Below are 15321 nucleotides of genomic sequence, written 5' to 3'. Positions count from 1 at the left end.
GTGCCCCGTGGCTGCCCCTATGCGTAGGAGCCAGAGGAGGGCATGCTGCTGCTTCTGGGAGCCTCGCAGAGCGGGGCAAGCCCCAGACCCCGCTCCCCAGCGGCAGCTTGACGGCTGGATTAAAACATCTGAAGGGCCGGGTGTGGCCCCCGGGCTGTAGTTTGCCCACCTCTGTTCAGAAATGTCCGTTTTGCCTTGAAACCTTCTACATATTTTCCATTTCTGCACCTTAAACTGATTCAGAAGTTGGGATGACTATAGAAGGCCGCTCTCCATTTTGTAAGCAGTATAGAAAGCACGTGATACCTATGCTCCAAAAGGGCTTAGAACTCTCCTATCTAAGAGACCAACTCTCTCTTCATGATACACTTGCCGCTGTTAAGTAAACACTGATGCTAGACACTATTTGATATAATGGAGAGGGTGGTCCCAACAGGTCATTGTAAAGACCATGAGAAACTTGGAGCACCCTTCCATCTCGGGTTTGAAGTAACCTGGATTTTCTAAATTACATGGTGTACTGGAGGGCCCACTTTTTTTCACCTGGCCTTTAAGGACAATACTGGCCATGTGCTGGGTGCTTGTTAACTTGTATTCAGAGCTGCTGCTGGGCACAAGGGGTAAATTGACTGAAGTCAGTGTTTGCCTTTATAATTTAAATAATTGACAGGATGCTCAGAGCCTGTTTATGGGCACTTTCATTGTTAAATAGGAAGAAATAAAGTTAGTAAAGCTATGTTGGTTGTGAGGAGGAACATTGTTTACATGTATGTTTTTAAAAAGTAGCTTGATTGCATTATAGTTATGGCTGTTCTTGCCTTGTGGGATTAAGATAACACTATTTGCAAACTGCAGTTTGGTTAAAATTTTCAAATGATTTGGATTTTTTTTTTACATAAAAAGTAATATTTTGTGACTGCAGCTTCAGCTGTGAAATTTGCACTCTAAAAAAAATTCTTACTAGCAGGTAGTGGGTTCTTGCTTCCATGCTCCCTCACCCTGCCTTCCCCTGCTACATCCATTATATAAAGCATTTCCCCCCAGGGTACCTAATACAAAACTCAGAAAATAAAATACTGGGTCACTTGAACTGACAGAATATATTTTGCTATATATAAAAAGTGGATGCTTCAGTTTGAAGATATGACTAAAATTTTACTGGAATTTTTTGTGAGGAACAGAACACCATAAAGCTTTTAAGGGCCGAGTTGTGTGTCAGGAATGTGCCTTTTGCCACTGCATTAAAATCTGCCCAAAATGGGAGTTGTAAGTAAAGCTGGGCAAATTTTTTTTCTGGGAACTATTTTTTGGCAGCCTGGGACTGAGCAGGACTTTACCTAGAATTGCAACTCTGTGCTGTGCCAGGTCCAGATCTTGTTTCTCCTGGGTTCTCAGTAACTGCCCTACTGGGCTTAGGCAGTGCGGAGGAGGAAGCTGCCCCATTCAAATGCAGAGGGGACAAGAGCTGGACCTGCAGAGAGTACATTAAAACAAAGAGAATGGACAGAGGGATTGGGACTTAAGGATGACTGGCAGGGAGAGGGAAATTGGGACTGAATGCTGGGGGAGAATCAGGAGATGGGACTGGGATCTCGTCGGGACTGGGAGCTGGCAACAGAGAATGGGACTGGGAGCCAATGGAGGTGCAAGAAGAGTGGGACTGGAATCTGAGCACACAAGGGGTGTGTGTGTGTGGTGTGAGTGAGCTGTGGTGGAGGAGACTGTGTGGTTCTGACAAATCAAGGCTTCTGGTCTTGAGAAACAGTGGAGCAGAGGGAAGGATGTGAGGTGAAGAGACAGATATGATGTGAAGTAGGGATGCAGCAGGAGAATTGAGAATTGCTGGGCAAAGAGACTGAGACAAGAAGGTGGTAGTGTTGGAGGGGTGACACTTAGCCCTGGTCTAGACTGGGTTGTGGGGGGAATCGGTCTAAGTTACGCAACTTCAGCTACGTGAATAACATAGCTGAAGTCAACATACTTAGATCGACTTACCATGGTGTCTTCATCGCAGTGAGTCGACTGCTGCCGCTCCCCGTCGACTCTGCCTGCGCCTCTCACAGCGCTGGAGTACAGGAGTTGATGGGAGAGCGCTCGGGGCTCGATTTATCGCATCTAGACTAGACACGATAAATTGATCCCTGCCCGCCGATCCGGTGGATAGTGAAGACATACCCTGAGATTGGATGAGAAGCTCGGGAAAGGAGATTGGACTGAGAACAGATGGGGACATGAAGCCCATGTGTATGTGGTGGGTGTCACTGGAAGCCAGGAGTGAGGGAGAGAGACAGATTGGATGAGGAGTCAGAAGTGGGAGGAACTGGGACTGGCTGAGCAAGGAGACTGAAGGGGCGCTGGAACATTTTTTATAGTGGGGGTGCTGAGAGCCACTTAACCAAACTGTAAACCCTGTATATAATGGAAACCATTTCAAACCAGGGGGTGTGGCAGCACCCCTAGTTCCAGCACCTATGGGAGATTGATGTCGGGAGTGGGGGAAGATTGGGATGGCAAGTCTGGAGGTTTGAGACTAGCATTTTCTGGGCAAGAAGATTGGGACTGGGATAAGAAGCTTGGGGAGTGGAGCCAGGGGTTTGGAAAAGATAGTGCTGGGACAAGGTCATTTTGGGAGTGATGGGGCACAGGGTCACATTTGTAGAAAGTGGACAGACTAGTCTGTGTCCCCTAGGTACACTCCCCTTGAATGGAATCCAAGATCCATGAGTCTCACCATTCCTCAACACTGGCAAAATATCCCATCCCCCTCTAATGGTCTCAGCATGGAGACGACAATCTATTACTGCTATCAGTAAATTTTTAGTTCAAGGAGCAGCCGTCTCTGTAGAGAGCTAGAAGCTCCAAGCTTGCTGATGACCAGTGTCATTCTCAATATAATGCTACATGATGGAATTTCTGGATTTTTGTTTTGTTTTGTTTTTTCCCAGTTTGCTTTTTTTAATTAAAAATAAACAAGGCAATTACACAACACACTGAAACAAAACACCTGTGCTAAAAGAATATTATTACATTTGCAAATTATAGGACATGTCAGAATTAAAATTGCCTGTGCAACCTTATTTTCCTTCTCATTTTGCGAATGTGTATGATAGTCTATAATTACATGAACACATACAATTTTTTTCCAAAGAACATTTGCCTCATTCAGTGCACTATTTGGAGCTGATCAGGGATGAACCAGAGTTGGGTAGTGAAAGAGATTGTCTATAGGACACCCACCTCCTTTGTTGCAGGAGTTCGAAGGTGTGTAGTGGATAAATCAGGGAATTGAAGGAAAAGAAATGATAGTCGGATTGTAAAGGTATTTGAAAATTGCCCTGGAGAATTGGATTCTGTCACTACAACGACTATAGAGTTCCTGACCCATGGAAAAGAAGCTCTTGAGGAATTCAACCATGATTTCAACAATGTCCATCCCACCATCAACCTCAGCCTGGACCAGTCCACACAAGAGATCCACTTCCTGAACACTACAGTACTAATAAGCGATAGTCACATAAATACCACACTATACTGGAAACCTACTGACCTCTATACTTACCTACATGCCTCCGGCTTTCATCCAGACCACACCACACGATCCATTGTCTACAGCCAAGCTCTACGATACAACCGCATTTGCTCCAACCCCTCAGACAGAGACAAACACCTACAAGATCTCTATCAGGCGTTCTTACAACTACAATACCTACCTGCTGAAGTGAAGAAACAGATTGACAGAGCCAGAAGAGAACCCAGAAGTCACCTACTACAGGACAGACCCAACAAAGAAAATAACAGAATGCCACTAGCTGTCATCTTCAACCCCCAAATAAAACCTCTCCAACGCATCATCAAGGATCTACAACCTATCCTGAAGGACGATCCATCACTCTCACAGATCTTGGGAGGCAGGCCAGTGCTTGCTTACAGACAGCCCCTCAACCTGAAGCAAATACTCACCAGCAACTACACACCACACAACAAAAACACTAACCCAGGAACCTATCCTTGCAACGAAGCCCGTTGCCAACTGTGTCCACATATCTATTCAGGAGACACCATCATAGGGCTTAATCACGTCAGCCACACTATCAGAGGCTCGTTCACCTGCACATCTACCAATGTGATATATGCCATCATGTGCCAGCAATGCCCCCCTGCCATGTACATTGGCCAAACTGGACAGTCTCTACGTAAAAGAATAAATGGACACAAATCAGACGTCAAGAATTATAACATTCAAAAACCAGTCGGAGAACACTTCAATCTCTCTGGTCACTCAATTACAGACCTAATTGTCACAATATTACAACCAAAAAACTTCAAAAACAGACTCCAACGAGAGACTGCTGAATTGGAATTCATTTGCAAACTAGACACTATTAAATTAGGCTTGAATAAAGACTGGGAGTGGATGTGTCATTACACAAAGTAAAACTATTTCCCTGTGTCCCCCCCCCCCACTGTTCCTCAACTGCTAGAAATGGCCCATCGTGATTATCACTACAAAAGGGTTTTTTTTCCCTCTCTCTCTCCTGCTGGTAATAGCTCACCTTACTTGCTCGTTACAGTGTGTATGGTAACACCCACTGTTTCATGTTCTCTGTGTATATAAATCTCCCCCACTGTATTTTCCATTGCATGTATCCGATGAAGTAAGCTGTAGCTCACGAAAGGTTATGCTCAAATAAATTTGTTAGTCTCTAAGGTGCCACAAGTACTCATTTTCTTTTTGCGGATACAGACTAACACGGCTGCTACTCTGAAACCTGAAGAGCTGTGTGAGCTCAAAAGCTTGTCTCTTTCACCAACCAAAGTTGGTTCAATAAAAGATACTACCTGATCCACCATGTCTCTTTAATATCCTGGGTCCAACATAGTTTCAACAACGCTGGAAGCATAGAGTTTCGAGGTACCCAAACTGACACACCTAAAGATCAGAAGGTTATCTTTCCAGAGGGTGGGCCCTCAGCATTTTCTGAAAATCAGGACTTTGTAAGATATTTCAGTTTGGGCACCCAAAATGATTAGTGACTTTTGAAAATCTTGTCCCAAATGTTCAGCTGTGACCTCCTTTCTATTTTCTTACTATATTCTCCCTCCCCCCTCCTTCTTTCTTGTTCTTTCATTCTCTTTCCCTCTATACAGCCACACCTTTTAAAAACATAATGAAACCTCTCCACCACAGAAATCCCTTCAAAATCAAACAGCCCCCCTTCCCTTTCTTTACATTTTGAAAGGATCTTGAGCTGATTTGTCTAGTTATGTGGTCTCCACTACAAAACCTACCTTTTAGGCTGCTGTGTAGTGTTGTACTGTTACTCTTTGGCTACAATTTGTCCAGTCATGGAATATTCTGCATCACTTTATTGTGCTTTGTCTAATTGTTCTCATTTGTTTTTAATGGTAATCTGGTCGAGTTTTAGGCAGAGAAGTGAAATTGCTGCAATGAATGTGTTGAATGAATGAATGAATACTCTCTTTCATAAATTCTGTAACATAAACATTTCATAACTTGTTGACACAGTTACAGGGTTAAATAAATGCAGGAAGAGAGAAAGAAATCAAGAGGCACAGCTTTAGGAGAAAATAAGTTTCCAAACAGATCATATCTAAAAGGAGTGAGTGAGCTGATGAGACACTCTGTCAAGATGCAGAGAAAGGCTGGCCCAAGCAGCAGAATGTTCACAAAAGACACACTCCCCGAACAATAGTGAGAAAGGACAGAGAAACATCTATGTAGGTGAACTGGAAATGGATAGACAGACAAGATCTGCGAGGAGAGTTGGAACCAAGTGATGGAAGATTTTTCAAAAGAAAGGAATTATCCTCCAACATTTCCTTTCTTCTTTGCAAATAATAATAAAAAACACTAACTGATTCCTCTAATAAATGTATAATGTGCAAAGTTGTCCCCTCTGAAGTTATTAATCTTTACACTTATGTCAGTTACATTGTATTTCTCCAACTCACTGAAAAGACTGGCCTATTAATATTGGCCTTTTTAGTACAGGTTATTGTGTCCCAGCAGTGCTTAAACAAGTAATAGTTCTTTTTTTTTTTTAATCCTGAATCCCGATTCTACTTCTGCACCAATAATGCAGAGTTATCAGTATTAATTTTATTACAGAAATCTTGCCAACTCCTTTTGCTAGTAGCCTTAATGATTCTGTGTACTTTAGCTTGCTTTCTTATATTCTATCAAATCCACAGAATTCATTGTTCTATTAACCTTATTTAACATCTTATTGTTTTTACACTTAGCCTCTGACCATTCATCATTCCAACATGGAATTGGATTTTTGCACACATCCTTTTTAATGTTAATTTTTAATAGAAAATTATGCAGTATATATAAGAATTTGGTGATTTTTTCTGCACAACTCACCCACATCTTCATAGATATTTATGGAAGGGTTTTATAGGTCTCTAAACAGTCTATGTTCTTTGAAGTCTATGATCTTCACATTTTAGCTGTCTTTTCTTTAATTTCCCTTTAACTATGCAGCTAATAGCTCTTCCACAAAATTTAAGAAATTATTACTTCCTCAAGAACATCTTTATTTTTTCCCACTATCTCCACCTTGCTACCATTGGCAAAGTCAGAACACTAAACTATTAAATAACCTTGAATCAAAAACAATTCGTGTATAATATAATTTCAAGTTTCATACAAAATATCCCAGTGTATCTTATAAACAGTGATGGCCTCGATAGGCAGATGAAGGTGAAGTATGGTAGGTTACATTACAGTATGCAAGGTACTCCTATACAGCTACCAGATGCAAGGTCAGAAGGAAAGCTGAATGCGGTGACTACATTTGACTGAGTTCAGGGAAATTGAATGGCCTAGGTGTGCAGAATTTGATTCTTCTTATGGGATCTAAAAATGGCTGTGGTAAGAGCAGAGGTAGAGGAGACTCTTCCAGCAGGCTGAAGCAATGAGGAAGAAGGATCTTCTACCACTTTTAAGGTGGTGAGACAGAAAGAGATTTCCTATTGGTGGGAATATAGGAAATGAGTTGGAGCATAGAAAAAGATTGGTTTGGACAGGCAAGACCATGGAGGACTTTTAAAATTATAATCAATGTTTTGATTAAGATTACCACTTCTAATTCTCCAGAATGCTAGTCTCAGTGTAGCAGGTTGGCAAAAGGGGGAGAGAAAGGGAGGGGAATCTTGTTAGTTTTTGTCATAAATATAAAGGGAAGGGTAAACCCCTTTAAAATCCCTCCTGGCCAGAGGAAATCTCCTCTCACCTGTAAAGGGTTAAGAAGCTAAAGGTAACCTCGCTGGCACCTGACCAAAATGACCAATGAGGAGACAAGATACTTTCAAAAGCTGGGAGGAGGGAGAGAAACAAAGGGTCTGTGTGTCTGTCTATATTCTGTCTTTGCCGGGGATAGATCAGGAATGGAGTCTTAGAACTTTTAGTAAGTAATCTAGCTAGGTACGTGTTAGATTATGATTTCTTTAAATGGCTGAGAAAAGAATTGTGCTGAATAGAATAACTATTTCTGTCTGTGTATCTTTTTTGTAACTTAAGGTTTTGCCTAGAGGGGTTCTCTATGTTTTGAATCTAATTACCCTGTAAGGTATCTACCATCCTGATTTTACAGGGGGGATTTCTTATTTCTAATTACTTCTATTTTTATTAAAAGTCTTCTTGTAAGAAAACTGAATGCTTTTTCATTGTTCTCCGATCCAAGGGTTTGGGTCTGTGGTCACCTATGCAAATTGGTGAGGCTTTTTATCCAACATTTCCCAGAAAAGGGGGGGTGCAAGTGTTGGGAGGATTGTTCATTGTTCTTAGGATCCAAGGGTCTGGGTCTGTAGTCACCTAGGCAAATTGGTGAGGCTTTTTTTTACCAAACCTTGTCCAGAAAGTGGGGTGCAAGGTTTTGGGAAGTATTTTGGGGGGAAAGACGTGTCCAAACAGCTCTTCCCCAGTAACCAGTATTTGTTTGGTGGTGGTAGCGGCCAATCCAAGGACAAAGGGTGGAATATTTTGTACCTTGGGGAAGTTTTGACCTAAGCTGGTAAAGATAAGCTTAGGAGGTTTTTCATGCAGGTCCCCACATCTGTACCCTAGAGTTCAGAGTGCGGGAGGAACCTTGACAGTTTTGTTTGTTTGTTTTTGTCCGGATTTGCAGGGGCGACAGCAATCAACCACATCTAATACTCTGTCACAACATAAATCAGAAACCAAATTATTTTATTCAGCACTATGTTTTTCAAAATAACCACTGGGAAATTGTGTAGATTTAAATCTGAGCCATTGGAAGGACCATTTAGTAACATATTATTTTGGGATGATATCTAGAAAACCGTCCTAACCTGAATCTGCCCTTTCCTTCACTTCCTCACTGTGCTTTTAAAAAAAGCAAAAAACAAAAAAACAAATCCTGATATTCTCACTCTGTTGTTAATTAGACAACACTCCTATTGATACCAATTGGTGTTATGATTGAGTAAATACTTCAGGATTTGGATTATTAATGTTAAGCAGTGTAAACCTCATTGATCTGTGCCTGAAGAAATCTAAAGTTAAATGAAACCAAAACATAAATCTCTTTTGTGGGACACCACTATTACTAAGGTATTGTTGTGTCACTCTACCTATTCAGTATACTGCCACTGTTAATGATATAATGGGTTTCCCAAATTGTCATGTCTACCTCTCCATTGATTTACATTTGTGCAATAGTTGTGGGCATTTCTAGTTTTGTACACTTACGAGACTCAGAAGCCTCTATAAAACTTCTTGTAGGTGAACAAGACAACTGTCCAGTGGCTCTGGAGAATACATAGTTTGGGAACAAGGATGTGAATTTTTGGAGTTCATAGGAACCAGTCGATCTCATGGTTACTTATCCCTTCAGGTGAAATCCCTATGAAACATATTCTGATCTTCTTCCTCAAGGTAAACAGTACCTTACACCAAGAGAAGCACGATCAATGGGTTAAGACGCTATTCACTATGGGTAAGGATGTCAGAATCTAGCTGCATATATAACTACAAGAACCAACAGTTTTGTACAATATGTGTCTCATTAACCTTTGGCAAAGTATACCAAGGTATAAAGCCAACTGAAGTATGTTGGGGGAGACTCCAATGGGCCTTCGATGAGGCCCTAAATTTGTTTCATATTATACCTTATATCCTGTTCTGGTATAGTTTGTTGTAGTTCAAAGCCCATTTTCACTTCACAGTGGCAGATGTTCTTTGTTCTATGAAGATAGAGAAGATAGATGCTTCATTCCTGTCTGCCTTATTCTTCCTAAAAGGAATGTACCCAACTATTATGAAAGTGCCATTTCATTAAACTGTGTTTTTATATATACATATAACATTTGGAGTTATTTCAGTCTTGGCCATGAGCCACCAGGCTCCTAACAGTCTGAAGAATGTAACTATGAACACATTGAAGTCATTACTGATTTGTACTGCAAAGAATTATTGAAATAAAATCAGCTGATGCTTCTTTAAGACTCCACAACTTCTAGTGCAATTATAGTATTTTATTCTTTGCAATGGTTGAGATGAGCAAATTATAACCTTGGTGATGTAAGTGAGGAATTGATTCCTATTAATCAGCAAAGTACTTTCATCAACGGTGTTCTGTGCTCAGGAGGGTGTACTTTCATCCAGAAAACAAGCTGGATTTTTAGCATTCGCATAACAGAATTTATTCATTTGTAACTTCACCCATGCTCTGCTTTCAACTTATCTTTTAGTCTATAGCCCCAGGAACCTCCCAACTAGCACTAAAAAACAAACAATTCCCTACCCCTACTTTAAAGGTTTCAGTAGCATATGATATTATAGATGTTTTATAGTTCAAACCTGTTGTAATTTTAGTCCCCTTATTTTTCTGGGGACAACCTGTATACAGTATTTACTCTTCTCTTCCTCCCAATTTTCAGTACACTCTCAAGATTTGAGGCCTTTCTACACTAAAAGAGGATGTCAAATGCTTGACTGACTTTTAGAGATCATGACAAAACAAACAAAATTGAGTCCTGACAACATAATGGAACGGGGTGTTGTGTGAGTCTATCTGCCATTGACAGGTCTGGCTTGGGTGGCTGACCTTCATAAGAAGGGCTCTAAAGTAACTGATGTCATGACACCAACATCCTCTGTTAAAGTTTTCAGGTTATGATCTGTGGCATAGTTCTTCCATACATTCAGTACTTCAGTGTCTCAAACAAGGAAAATGAATCTGTTGGGTTAATATGCACTTTATTTGTGGGGTTCAGGAGGGCCATGCCATTTCAGTGAGGTTTCCCTGTGCAAAAGAGAACTATCTATCTGTAAGATTTCAGGGAGGGGTTGTTTGTTTGTTTAAACCAAGCATTTAGCTGTCCCTTGGTTGTTCTGATTTTGCATCTGAAAGTCTCCGGATGATATTTACAGTTGTTGCCCATGCAAAATTAATGTCAGATGTTAAAACAACCAAAGGGATGGTAATAAATCTTGGGAACACTGAAATAATTTCTGATCTTGTTGTGTTAGCTATAGCTGGGTAGAGAAGCTTCTTATACCCATGTAACTAAATAGAAACTCTGACTTAAAAACCGCTGTTGAAATTGTGCTGCTGAGTGACACATTGCCAGATCTCCAGTTGCAGGCTCAGAGATGGGTGTGGGGGTGTGGTAGATAAAGTTTGAAACATTGCGGAAGGACCACTTGACGTAGAATATTTAGGTGACCTTATCTTAGAGATAATGCAACAAGTTGCTGGGTTATTATGAGCCTCCAATGCTTGGTTTGGTTTGAGATCTATCTTCCTCAGCAATCTTATGGGTATATGCCTTAAAGATAGAACCTAGCTTGAGCCATATGGAAAAATAGTATAAAGAGATATTCTGAAATATTTCTTAACACAATAATAATTATTCCTTGAGCAGCAACACAAACATTTGGCATTGTTAATCCCATTTTTGATATATTTTCTCCATGCATTTCTTCATGCATCATGACAATGTGACATTTCAAGCCTTGTTAATTGTTTTTTAAGTTTGTCTTAAAATGTATCTAGCTTGACAGTATGATGTCATGTGATATTCCTTTGAACCTTTGAGAAAATTGCTGTTTTTGAGACAAATTCTTCTCATCATTTTCTATGACAACTACTTAATGAGAAGATGTAGGTGCCGTGGAAGTGCAATGATTTTTTGTTTGAGTGGTGGAGGTTTCCTTTGAATTTCCTTTGCATTATAAAGACTGAATGCATGCCCTAATGTTCAGCTCATATTGATCCATCCACTGTCTGTATCTGTTTAAAGCTACATTTATTTGTTTATCTTTGTCATAATTTATTTATGCCTACATTCCTTGACGGAATCTGATAAAGACCAGACAGGGTGGTATGTTTTTGTGTGTTTGTTAATTATTTAATTTGTGATATTTTTTTTAAAATTCTGGACAAGAGGATAGGGAAAGAGAAAGAAGCAAAATATGAGAAATCAAACCTATATAACACCAGCCTCATTATAATACCCAGTTAGCAATCAGTTTATTTAGGAAGTTGGAAGTTGATTATTGAATCACATGTAGTTCAAGTGTATTGTGAAATGAAATCTTATAACCACTAAATTATTTATCCTCCTGTTTACAAATAAACAAATATCAAACATCTCCTCAAACTTTTTATCCATTCTCAGATGAAACAAATATAATCTTCTGTCATAAAAAGACCTGTATTGTTTATGACATCAGATTTCCGTTTGATTCATCTTACATTAAATTGTTGTAAATGTTTGATACATGTTGTTAGGAGGCTCAGGAGGGAAAAAATCAGTTATTCATATTTGATTGGAATGCAGACTTTACAACAGAGAAAGTTATGCTCTTCTTAAAATGTGAAATCAGTGTAAGCAAGCAACAAACATTGCCACTCAGTTTTAAATCCTGAAGACCTTTTACTTGCCTGCAGTCCTCTTAGAACCACTACAAAGCTGTGCTCTTTATGATTCTTCCACAAATAAATGTCCTGAGACCAAGTTCAGCTCTCAGTTACAATTACCCATTATCCTCAATGCACTGGTGTAACAGAGAGCAGAATGTGTTCCAAGAAATGGGACTTGGTTAACAACTGGATTGAGGCACAAGAAAAAAAAAATCTCCCTTCCACTTAGCTGTGTTTGGTTTTCAGTAAACTTTTACTTTTCTTTAGTAAAAAGAAGCAGATTCTTATTATTGTCACTAAAGTCAGCATATGTAAATCTGAATACACACAGGGAGCTAATCTGCTAAGTAAAAGGTGTACTTTTTACCTTGTCACTGTTCAGAATAGAACTGCACTTTAAAACATGAATCTCCTGTGAGGTGCTGAGACCCTACTCACATTGTAGTGTAGTTAAGGTCATTCAACATTACTCAGGCAGTACTCAGCACCTTTCAGGCCTGGGCCATCAGTTTTCAATGATGGCCATCAATTCATTGCACTCCCTCATGGCACACTTGTAGTGCATTCTTCCCCTGCAGATCCCACCTAATCTTCATACTTCTAAGAACTCTGTCCAAGTGTGCCAACAACTCTATTAGCCTTTCTACCAGATATTGGTGCTACCACTTGCAGGTTGTGTGTGGGATCGGGGGGCCTGATTCTCTTCTGCCTTGCAGAGTCATGTACACCTGTGTAGAGTGCAAAGCACTTCGGGGGCAGATCCTCAGACTCCATGCACTATCAGGGTTCCATTGACTTCACTGAAATGATGACAGTTTATATCAGCTGAAGATCTGCCCCTACCACTGTTGAATGTGAGTGGATAATCTGATTGGGTAATGACCAACATTTACTTTGCAGAAGTGTAAATTATAACAGTAGAATGTTTCTATTTGGTATACAAAGTTGTTGTTTTTTTTTTTAAATTAGATTTTCCAGATCATTATTTTAAATACAACTCATTTTTTCTGGCAGAAGGTCACACTTCATAAAAACCCTATTATTCTAAATAAGAGGAAAACCTAATATATACACACACACACAAACATTCCCCATTACATGAGGCTTCTGTGTGTTAATTAAGGATGTTCCTGTTCCTGGGTGGTCAGAGACACAAGGTGAAAATCTAGGCATGCTGTTTTTATACTACAGCCACACACCCTGGTGTTTTATTGCTAATTTTCACATTTTCACTGCTGTTCCTTATTGCTTTGGTGGACTGTGAAATTACTCTCTACTCCTATAAAATAAGATAATATGCTGTAGCCTGTTAAATTGGAGATCTTTTCTGAGTTCTGATTTCAAAGATCAATTTTTATGTTTATGCTTAAAATAGTTTTAATTTCCCTTTTGGTAACAAAGAAAGTGTCGATATATGTAGCCAACAAGGGATCTGATTCTCCTTTCAGTTACACCACTTTTCTTCTTAAAGTGGCATTACTCTTGATTTACACCAATGTGAGAGAAGAGTCAGGCCCAAATTCTCAGAATCTGAACACGCAACCAAAAACAAACAAACAAACCCCACCTCTGGCTCATAGGTTTTTCTATCTATGTATTTTAGTGATGTGCAGCAATACAAAACTCTGCAGTTTCTGAGTTCCTTCTGCCTAATGGAGATTGGTGGTTGTGATGTTGTGGTGGAAAAGCTTTCTCAAATGGGAAGGTTTCCCTCTACCCCAAAGATGGTCAGATTGTGGGTTTATCAACCTGATGTGGATGTTCATTCCACAGCCATATCCCCTCTATTAAAAAAGATTTGTCTCCAACTCTCACACACTTTTACTCTGGGCTTCACAGTGTCCCACTTTTAAAAGCTTCCTTGATAAGAAATACCAGGAGGTATTTGCTGATTTCAACTACAGAGGGCAAAAACCTTTATCTGATAGGTCATTTTTTCCTTTGGCACCTTCAAGCTAAGAGCCCAACTACAGTTGACTTCAATGAAACTATGTAAGGTAGTAGGCACAATGGGATGAAATTCACCTGCACCCTGTCAGCTCATGTCTCTTCCTTTATTTTTAGGCTTCTCCCCGGTCTTTGCTTGCTACAGCTCCCAGTACACCTTAATGGGAGAGGGCATTTCTATCCAATGCCTCATATGACTCAGACCAGGAGTGTGAGGGTTAGGCTACAGAAATTCCATACCCTTCAGCACCTTTACATAGAGGTAGAGGTGTTCTCATCTTGTTGTCTGGTTAATCTCACGCAGACAGAACAAAATCTTCTTTAAAATAAGTTTTATTAGAAATAGAGAGAAAATGATAATAAAACAAAAGAAAAAGTTTGTATAGCATACGTTAGCTGACTATTTTGCAAAGTCCAGTGAAGTAGGCTTTCCTTAGCTTAGTTCTGAAGAAAGGAATATCTATAGAAATCAGTTCCCCCTGATCATTTTGCAGTCAGATGTGATACAGCCTCCCATTGCTGTGTCCAGAGTAGTGCAGGTATATTCCGCACCTGACCTCTGTGTATCCCTGTACCAGGTGATAGAGTTCATTATCATTTAAGGATGAGGTTGCAGTGTTTGGAACAGTGGAGTGTTTGGTCAGGAGTACTACCTGGAGGAAATGCTAAATTCTTTGTCCCATTGTTCCTTTGGTACCTTTGAGGAGCTCGGCCATGCTATTGCCTCTAAGTCCAGAATTTCAAAGCCATTTTGAATTTCAGTTCTGATGACTGACTTTGGATTCTCATGTCCATCTGGGCTATATGTGTTAGTACATGCCCAGGGAGTATCTAGTTTCTATCATAGTTGATCACAGAGGTAACATGGATTTGCTTTTTTTAAGTCTCTTGTATCAACTTTTCCTTGACTTGAACATAAATTAACAGATCTCAGGCCTCTGCCACATGGAGTTTTGAGTGTGTGTGTATATATATACACACACCAAGGAGAATGGTTTTAGTCTCAGCTTGTGCTGGGATCCTTGGAAAAGAGAGAGCTTTTGGTGACAAAGCTGGTGCTTGGAAGAGGGATTTCTAAGAAGGAGTAGGCTGGTGTAACATAATTGATTATCTAAAGCTCTGATGCATCTGAGACTACATATGTCCACTCAATTTACTAGGGTTTCTAAGGCACTTTTAACTTTTTCTTTCACAAAAAGAACCAGCTTTCCGGAAAGTATTGTACCAGTTCTTCCTAAACCTCTTAAAATATATTTTGCTTGTTAATTGTCTCTCAAAGTAAGGAAGTGTATTTTTGTAGGACTTGATTCATATACTTTTAATAGTGGCAAGACAGGAGTTGTGCCAAAGTTGGAGATTCCCATTGGGGATTGTTAGTTAGCTATGTCTTCGTATTATAAGAATTGCTATAGTGGTGATATGATTCATATCTGCATACAAAGCTATATAAAGCAAAAAT

General features: G+C 39.9%; 1 protein-coding gene across 5 annotated transcripts in view; it reads left to right on the top strand.

Annotated features, from left to right (window-relative positions):
• The window catches only part of PCDH9 (protocadherin 9), an 870287-nt gene that overhangs the window by 432014 nt on the left and 422952 nt on the right, over positions 1-15321 (top strand). The gene's annotated exons all lie outside the window — the stretch shown is intronic.

Source organism: Natator depressus, chromosome 1 (assembly GCF_965152275.1).
Source record: "Natator depressus isolate rNatDep1 chromosome 1, rNatDep2.hap1, whole genome shotgun sequence".
NCBI classification, from domain to species: Eukaryota; Metazoa; Chordata; order Testudines; family Cheloniidae; genus Natator; species Natator depressus.
Note: the sequence above shows the minus strand (reverse complement) of the source record. Positions and strands in the feature narration are given on the sequence as shown.